The sequence below is a fragment of the Callithrix jacchus genome, chromosome 5, assembly GCF_049354715.1.
Source record: "Callithrix jacchus isolate 240 chromosome 5, calJac240_pri, whole genome shotgun sequence".
Classification (NCBI taxonomy): Eukaryota; Metazoa; Chordata; class Mammalia; order Primates; family Cebidae; genus Callithrix; species Callithrix jacchus.
This window is the reverse complement of record NC_133506.1, coordinates 109,801,472-109,811,166: the sequence shown is the minus strand read 5'-3', so window position 1 is coordinate 109,811,166 and position 9,695 is coordinate 109,801,472. Positions and strand designations below refer to the sequence as shown.

At 42.0% G+C, this 9,695-nt stretch overlaps 1 long non-coding RNA gene across 1 annotated transcript; it reads right to left on the bottom strand.

Annotated features, from left to right (window-relative positions):
• On the bottom strand, positions 1-2,171 carry LOC118153827 (uncharacterized). The gene is made up of 3 exons (XR_004743447.3): positions 2,014-2,171; positions 1,108-1,168; positions 1-101 (listed from the first exon to the last, which is right to left on the bottom strand). It is a non-coding gene; the product is annotated as an uncharacterized LOC118153827 (long non-coding RNA).
• Between the last annotated feature and the right edge of the window lie 7,524 nt (positions 2,172-9,695).

Below are 9,695 nucleotides of genomic sequence, written 5' to 3'. Positions count from 1 at the left end.
CAGGGATTCTCAGAATGTTTTTATTTTGGAGATGTGTTTTGTGTCACTGTTGTTTTTTGGGTGGTGCATAGGTTGCAGGAGCTAGGTAGATGACATTGAATCTATTATAGAGAAAGAAAGTAACTGTGAGAAATCCATGCTCAGTGTCCCCAATATTCCCCTGCCCCCCAAGAAATCTTTCATTGCAAAAAGGTTGATTTAGATCAACCTTCTGCCTCACCTGATACCCGTCTCAGTCAGAAAACAATTTCACTGATTTCAGTCCCCCTCTCCTTGCTGTCCAGGCCACTGGGATCACAGTGGATATGGTCTGGAATATCCTTTGGACCTTCCCCAGCATCTAACCTGACACCAGCACCACCCACCAGCTGTTCTCTTAGATCTTGTCTGATCACTGCGGTAAGATCACTTCCCTGGAGTGTCCCTGAAAGGGTCAAGGCATTGCACAACTCCAGGGGGCACTATTATTAAGTGTGGAATGTGCTCTATTAGCCACTTCCCAGAACCCAGGCATGAAGCAAACAGGCCCTTTGCCAGACAGTTAAGCCTGAATTGGGCATCTCCTTTGGGGCCAAGGGGAAGAAGAGAGACTGGTGTAGAACAGGGCACCAGCCCCACTTTACAAAGGATGATTATCAGCCCACAGTGGGTCTGTTTGGTGGCTCAATGTTGGACACACATCTGAGTCTTCCAAGTTTGGGCCCACTTGAGCACCAGCTTGGACTTGGCTTGGGCCATTTCGGTTTGGCTAGTTCCAAGTGCCAGGCATTGTTCTCCCTCTGCCCTCAGCAGAGTCTGTGAAGTCAGGACATCATCATTCTCTGACAAACATTCAGTACATTTCCCTGGGTCCCAGGAGGCCTGATATTGAAATGTTTTCCTCTCCATAGTTATATTTTCCTTGGTTGAAAGAGTTTTGTTTTGGAAGTTGCTACCCTGTCGAGGTAATGAGTCAGTTTGGGAGGCCGGTGCAGAGGGGAAAATGCACATCATTGGCAGAGGCCAGAAGGATGGGGGTGAGAGAAGATGGGAGATTCCCAGTGGGAGAGAAAGACCACACCCTCCTCCCCCTCCCACTCTTTTAGGAAGAACATGGCCCCTCCTTACCGGCCTAGGGCTTCTTCACCGGTACCAGGAGCCAGGCCCAGCTGCTGCTTTAGGACTTGATCTGGGAGAAATAGGTAAGCAGAAAAGGAGCTAACATTTATGGGTCATCTTTTGAGTACCATTTGATCTTTTACCTTACACTTTTTGTGAAAGGTAGTAGCATTATCATCCACATTTTACAGATTGAGAAACTGAGGCTCAAAGAAAGGAAAATTGCATACCCAGCATCACACAACCAGCAAGTGGCAGAACCAAGACTGGAATTTGAGTTTAATATAGGAGTCCAATACCCATCCTACCATGTGGTCTCTCTACAGAACTCACACCTACGCAGAAAAACAGACCCAAGAGACTTGGGGGAGGGATCAGAAGACCCCCATTGGAGGGACAGCTGAAATTATCTGACACAGGGCAGGGAAAGTACTGTTGGCAGAGGGGAAAGAGGATGCTTATGGACTGAGGCAACCCTTTTCCTCTCCCTCTAACCTCTCCTCAACTTTTCCATCTATACATTTTCTTCACATGGAGAGAAAAGTCATAGAGATACAAAAAACACACATAAACACACAAACACACACAGATCTCTCACTCGCACACAACACAAATACACACATCTATACAAGCACAGAGGCGCACACATCTGGAGGTAAATCTCAGGATTCAAGGGTTGGCCTCATGCCAGCCCTGAGCCCCGAGTAGCCCACTGAGGAGCCCTGGTCTGCTTCACTTTGGGAGGTCAAATCAATGAAAGAGCCCTGGTAGTTGAAAAAAGAGAAAGGGAGAAAGAAAGAACACCAGCACCTCTCATGATGGGAGGTCAGAGCGAATGAAACCAGGAGAAGGGGGTGTGGGGGCAGGGTGAGAGCAGGGGAGTGGGGAGCCTGGGGCTGGCAGCTGAATTCCTACCCTGGCCCAGCTCCAAAAGATTAAAATAGAGCTCTTAGAGTGTCCCCTCCACAGACCAGCCTGCCAGGGGCCAGACAATACGTGGGTTTGTGCTCCAGCACAGGCCTCCAGAGAGGTGATGTTTTTACCCGGACGGCTAAAGGCACAGAGGCAGGTCTAAGCAATTCCAAGCCTCCTTCGGCTGGCAGTCCTAGAACAGACCACGTCACAGAGAGAGTTGCCGGCTGCTAGGGCGCACACAGATCTGCCCTTTTCTCTTCTCACCCCAGCGCAGCCTGCTGGACTCCTACTTCTTCATTTTATCTACCCAAAACACCCAACTGGCACGGCTATGCGGGATAAGGTCTTAGCAGATTCGTTATACTCTAATTAAGAAAAAAAAAAAAAAAAAAAACTCAGCATGCCTGTAAACAGACAGCCCTACCCATGAGGGATGGACAAGGTGTCCCTCGGGATTATCTGAAATGCTCAGATGAATACAAACACTTCCTTTTCTCTAACCAAGGAACACGGCTTCCCCAGAAGGAAGCCCTGCTGGCCACTTGAGGTTACATCTTAGAATTGGGGGTTTCAGGTGACTAGGTAGGATTCAAGTCCAACATCTCCAGCCAATACATCAGCTAAGCACAGAGGCTCTGGAGTTTGCCAGACGTGGGTTCCACTCCTGACTGTCTTTTAATCGCATTTTGAACATGGGCAGGTTACTTAACCTTTCTGGGACTTAGTTTATTTATCTCTAATAGCACCTACTTATGGTCTTATGGGTTAAATGAGCAAAATGCAGAGAAAGCAGTCAAACCAATGCCTGGCATGTCACTGGTAAATGTTAGACAGAAACAAAGGTTATTCCATCCTGACAGGTTCCTTATAAAGGGAGAGAAAATAAAATTTATCAGTCAAACTTTTGACGGTGAGAGTGGGTGCTACCTGGACAGAACCCTAGGACACTGGCTTACCAGGGACCACCTGGGAAAACTGAGACATAGGATCCCCTTCCTTTATAGCCTTTTGAAGAGTTCCTATTTAACATTTCATCAAGGTAATTTCCTCTAAAATGGCCCTAAAGTTTACTCTATAGCATAAAGCCCATTAAACATCATAGTCCTTTATGGCATACCATGATATCTATAAATGAAATTCTTATTTAGCATACAATCTTATTATATGTTATAATATAATATGGTCAATCATATTACGAATAAAGGACTTAAAATTGAGAAAATTCTGCATCTTAATTTTTTTCTGTTACTTGGAAAAAATAGATGTTATTTAATTTTAATGGAAAAACCCCTTCTTTCATCTCACAGAACATTAATATTCTACAAAAGCAAAGTTAACGAATCAAGAGTAGTGCCTCGGGAAATAAGGGATGGAGGACAGCTCTCATGATCATGACAAATTTTCTTTAAGTAATTTTAATTATTCTCACATGAAGATCAAGACATAAGATGCTCAACTGTCCAATGTACCTAGCACTGAGGACACTGGACTTTCAGTTTTAAAACCAGAACAGTTCTGAGCACACCAATGAGCTTAATGAAAGAAGAAAACACCTGAAAAGTATACAAGAATTCCTTAGCACAAAGCTGCAACAAACAGCCTCAATCTATCAGAAATAATCTTTAGACCCATTACCAAAACCAGACAGCTCTCCAAAAGAAAATCCTAGTCAGCCAGGTGATTTATGGGCTTTCAAATACGGAAAATGCTTGAACAGCCTTTTACGTGTGGCTGTTTTGAAATACACTTTTACTCGTAAGCCTCTGGTTCCTTCCACTCAACCTGGCCATCCACCCTGTGGTCCCTGGATGCCACTGGAATTTGCTTTCCTGGGTCTCTGGAAGACCCTTCCAACATAAGATCTTGGTGATCTCTTTCTAACTTTATGTCTTTGTTTGTTTGTTTGTTTGCTTGCTTACTTGCTTGCTGGTTTAAAAAGAACAGCACTTTCCTCTGAAGTGTTTTGCTAGCATTAAATAAATTTAAAACACATGGGAAAGGCTGTATAGTTTACAATGTAATCTTGCTCTTAATTCTCACAGCGTGTAAGTTGGTCCCATTTTCCTTATGGAGTTACCAACTCTAAGACAATGTAGCCAGTAGGTAGAAAAAAAAAAAAAGAAAATTCAGATGTAGATCTTCTGACTTAAAATCCTATACCTTGCCTCAATATTAAAATCCATTTATTTCATTTAACATGGAGTGATATTTAGATATGGTGAGTCCTTTCATTTCAGCTGAGTAATTCAAAACACACACAAACACACATATACACACACTCACCAACACATGTAGACCAATCTCAAAACTAGGTCCAAATAAGCTAACCCACCTCAGTCTCCACCCAGTGAACAGATAACATTTTCTTGGATTTTACTTCAGCCAAATAGTCACTTTGAAAAAGAAAGTGCTGCATAACAAAATAGAATAATGACTTCGCAAAGTAAAAGAGAAGGGAGAGAAGACAGTACATTGTTTATCACATCATTGACTGGCAAAAAGAATGAAAAACTTGCTACCAGGTAAAATGGATATCTTGGGAAATGTATCCAATAGAAGGAGAATCACAGTAGATAAAGATATTTGTACAACATGCTTATTGCAAAGTTGCTGGCTGTGACACAACTAAATAGAGACAACCTGAGTGCCCACAAATAGTGAAACAGTTGGACAAATTCTGCTACATCTGTGGTATTATTATGAAGAATGAGTAAAAATGGTTTACATTGACATAGAAAGATCCCTATGATGGGTTGAGAGGAAGAAGGTAAGGAAGGAAGGTGGAAGAATAAATGTATTTTTATGATCCAGCCTGCTATAAGCAATTGTTGTAAGTTATATTATATGCATATGTATGTTTTACATACATATATATGTGTATATATATATGTGTATATATATAAATGTATGTAGAAATATGAAAAGAAATTTAAGTTGTTAACTTCAGAGTTTGGGTTAGGAAAGAGAAGAGAGAAATTATTAACATTTTTACACGGTTCTGAATTATTTTATTTTTTATTTTTAAAGCATATATTATTTCTGTGATTTAAAATAATAATAAAGTAAATCAGAAAGAAAATAAACTAAGCCCAGGACTTTTCCACATCTGATTTGGGCAAAGAAAACTCAGATTCCTCCCCTTACATCTTCGGATTCATCCAAATGAACTCTTTTAATTGGCCCCAGACACTGACATCTGTGTGGGACTCAACCTCTCTTTATTCTCTACATTGGTTTTTAAAGTGGCCAGCTCTGCTGGATGTTAGGATTTTGGTTGTGAGCCAGCCTCCCGCTCCCACTTCTCCTTCCACCCACTCACCCCCAAAAAGACTTTGGTTCCTGCTAAAAAGGCCAAGAATAAATCCTCTCCACCCCAGTTATTCTACCAATACATCATGCTCCCTACTCTTTTCTCCCTAACCTCCAGATGTTGGACTCTGAAATGGGTAACTGTGGGAGGCAGTGGAATCTCCCTTTCTAAAGGTCTTTGCTGAGAGAGACAGCCACATCTGTTGAGGATGGCTTGGATTTAAGTACAGTTAGAACAAGTTAGCTATGGGTGGTTTGTCATTTTTGGAGTGCTGATTACATACAGAGCCCAGTGAGACAGAGGGGCAGGAAATCAGGATCCCTGGTGGCAGAGTAAAACTGCACAGAAGAAATAAATTGGTTGCCTGACGAAGCACTATTTGATCAATGACTTGTATAGACAACTCCTAGATTACATTTTTAGGTCATATAAATCTAAGAGCATTTATGCTAGATGATAGACTATTATTCAAAATGGCCTTGACCAGCAGATGTCATTGAATAGAGATTAAAGACAATTTCCATACTTGGTCAAAGAAATCTAAGAACAAGATGAGAGAATTTTAGCTGGGCAAAGAGTTGGAAAAACAAAAAGAATTAATTTAGGTGTTTCAGTTAACAAGCTCAAGTTAAGCACAGTATAAAAAGACACTTTAAAAAAAAGTCCACTAGGGCAATCTTTAGATATTTTAACAGAAATAGATCCATTCATATAGTCATTTCGTTTGTTCATTCTTTCAATAACAAACATTAGTTGAATACCTTCTATATGCCAGGCACTGTGCTTAGAATGTGTTAATGAGCTGTAAGAATGACATAGTACTCTTTAGTCATACTTTGAGTCTTATGTTCAATTCAGGATACTATGTTTTAGCTTCATTGTCACACTATACAAGAATAATAGGGGGATATATACCAAGTCATGCACAGAATAGTCAAAGAAATTAAAGCTGTCTAGCCAGAGGTGTTAAGGTATAACTGCAGTGAAATATCTGGAGGATTACTGTGACAATTGTTAAATAGATTTATTTTACGTAGCATCATTTAGGAGAATTGACTGTGATCATTTAAAAACATGTTTAGAAATTCTTTGATACTCTTCAAAAGATGGAGCCTAATTCCCCTTCCCTTGAATGTGGGTTGGACTTCGTGACACACTTCTGTTGACTAGAATGTGGCAGAAGTGATTATGTGTGATTTCCAAGACTTGGTCATAAAAGGCATTGTGAATTCCTCCTTGCTCTTTCTCTTGGATCACCTTCTCTGGGGGAAGCCAGCTGCCATGTCATGAGGATACTCAAGCAGCCCTATGGAGAGGCCTCCTGCCAACAGCCATATGAGTGAACCATTCTGGAAGCAATCATCCAACTCCCAGTCAAGCCTCATTTGACTACAGTCCTGACCAGCATGTTGACTTCAACTTCGTGAGCTATTCTTAGCCAAAACCGACCAGCTAAGCTGCTCCTGAATTCCTGAACCTCAGAAACTGTGTGCGATAATAGATGTCTATTGTTTTAAGCTGCTAAATTTGTAGGGTAATTTATCATTTAGCAAAAGATAGGTAATACAATGACAGAAAGATTCATCTGTGAAGGAAATCAATTTAACCTTAACAGAAAAAAAAATTGCAAATGATAACATTTGTCTAAGAGTGGAATGGTACCACCCACAGCTGAAGCAGTGAGATCCCTATCTTCAGCCAGAAGCAGGACCACCAACTCTCAGGATTACTATAAAGGTGATATCTACACTAGGTGCATGAGCATGAGCTTAGAACCCAATTCTTTATTTTTCATCTCATTCTTCATATTCCAATCAGACACCATTGATTTCTTAACCTTCAATATTCTCTCTGGTTAAGAAAGTAAGGTCCCCTTCATAGCAATGCAAAGCAACCCTTGCATGATTTTTCCTCTGGATCTTATTTAAGTCCAGATTGGCTTGTTTCCACCATGGAGAAGTCATTGCTTTGTTTTTGCAATAGCACCTCTGCCATGGTATAGAAACCCACCAAATGGAAATTGGATTTAAGACCTTATTGGTACCGGATTGCACCAAGAGCACAATAATCTCTTCAAAGCCCAAGCTGCAGCAGTCAGCATTCCCCCTGCTGCTATTGATAATTTGTACCATATTGACTGGGTTACTTAGCATTTGCAAATAGTATCCCATGATGGCTGGACGTCAAATACTGGAAATAACTCTTCATTAACCTGGAGTCTGGAGCCCACCCTCCACCCACGCTTTGGCCACCAGAATGTCAGGCAGCCCAGGCTGTCCTTACCACCCACATACCCAGTTCATTGCCCTGCTAAAGGCAAAGACCTCAACCTCATCATGCATGCAGCTCCTGGGGGGAGGGAGGGATAGAGGGAACTGATGAGGACTGGGGAGTCCAAAGAGCAAACCCAAGGCAGGTGAAACATGCCCAGGACCTGAAGGATGCAATTAAGCCCAATTCACTGGGATCCAGAGTTTTTCTACCAAATTCCTGAGGAAACCAAATTGCATAATGTGTGACTTATTCAGAAACACACATCCCGTGTTGTTGGCCAAGGCAGAGGCAATGTGGTGGGGGTCTTGGGCAAGGGGTGCAGGTGCACAGAAATGAAAACAACAGACTAAAACAACAAGCTCCCTGGCCTATAAAGAACAGCCCCGTGTTTTGCTGGATTCCTCAGTCAGAGCGAGCATGCATATATATGTGGGTTCTTGTGTGCATGTGCAGCTGGAGCTGGGGGTAGGGAATAGGGGGCCTTCCAGGGAGGGAGCAAGAATATGTCTACACATTTTAAATGGCAACTGCAAATGAAATCATCAGAGGTGCTCTCACATATGTTGGGCACTACTTTTTGCCGGCTCCTATCACTTCTGAATTTCCCCCTTCTCATTTCATAAACACTTTGTGTATACTTTTTAAGTGGGAATATTTTTGCCCATTTAGGAAGACTGCGCCTTTATGGAGCTGAATCAGGCTAACTTGTGCATTCCATGTTTCTTCAGGGGTTGGAAACAAGAGCAGTGACAAATGCTCAAATATGGGGTGGGGGTAGAATGGTTTGAGATGAGAGAATTTGCAGAAGGCCAGGAGGAAGATGATTCTGTAAAAAAAATAAAATGTTGTCATTGTCCTGCTTTGGGTCTTTTCCACACCTTTCCAGTGGAAAACCTGTTTAACCTGCTTAAAAAAAAAAATAGCAGCAATTGGAACTTATGAGTAAGGGTTGTGCTGCTTTTCTATTCGACCTCCACTCCTGCAGAACTGAACAATTCAATCTCTCTTTCCCCAGCTTACCTGTGGCATGTGGGGCCTGCTTGACTTGAATAAATGGCTGTTTATGGATGATAGCATCTGGTATGCCCCTGATTAGGTCACTGTGTTATGTTAAATATTTCTACCTCCTGGTGGAGAAGCCAAAGCTGACAGTTCTCAAGACCACCACGGCCCAGCACAGACAGCACAGCACCCGAGGTAGGATCTACCTCTTCGAAAGGCCAATTAGGCTTTCTGTCAACTTGCAGCACTCCTCTGGAACCCTAAGATGACAGAAAAAGACAACAGCTTCAACCTAGTAATGCCAACATGCATACTCCAACGGAGAACCTGTCTGTACCAGACTCTGAACACCTCGTCTGGTTTCATTCTCACCACCACCTTGGCAGAGTTGCTATTGTTACTTTGATCCCCATTCTACAGATGCAAGGACTGAGGCTTGAAGAAATTAAGCAACTTGCCCAAGTCCTCACCTGAAGTAAGTAGAAGGCACGGAACTTGAGCTCAGGTCTTTCTGGCTCCCAAGTTTAAAACTGTTCCACCATAGGTTCTGGGAAAAGCAGCCTGGAGGAGTGAAAAGAGTAGTAAATGCTGTACAACCCAGTTATTCCAACTCCCCTTGCCTCAGTTTCTTTGGCCATAAAAAGTGATAGGATTGCTACCATTATTACCCTTAATAGGACTGCCGTGGGCCAGCTGAGATCTTAGATATGACTTGAAAATTTACTGAGTTCCTCATGGACAGTTTGTTGACTGAAAGAATACACCAGTGAATCAATAAATGGGTAAACTAACATTTCTCCTGAGTCCAAGTTCCCAAAGGAACGCTTATGACTATTACTCAGGAGAATAATTCCAAAGAGCCCCACTGCTAGCTCCTGAGTTTCTGAACAGAAATGGAAGATGTGGATCTTTAAGATCACAGAGTTTCCTGCACGAAGCAAAGAACTGAAATTCTCTGTTTTCCTGAACTGTTGGCCAATGAAACTCCAAAAAGACATGTTTTTCCAATGTTCTTTCAATAGCTATCCTAGGATGTAGAGGAACATGTGAAAAAAAAAAAACGGATTCGTTTTTTTAATAAGGTCTGAAAGGCATA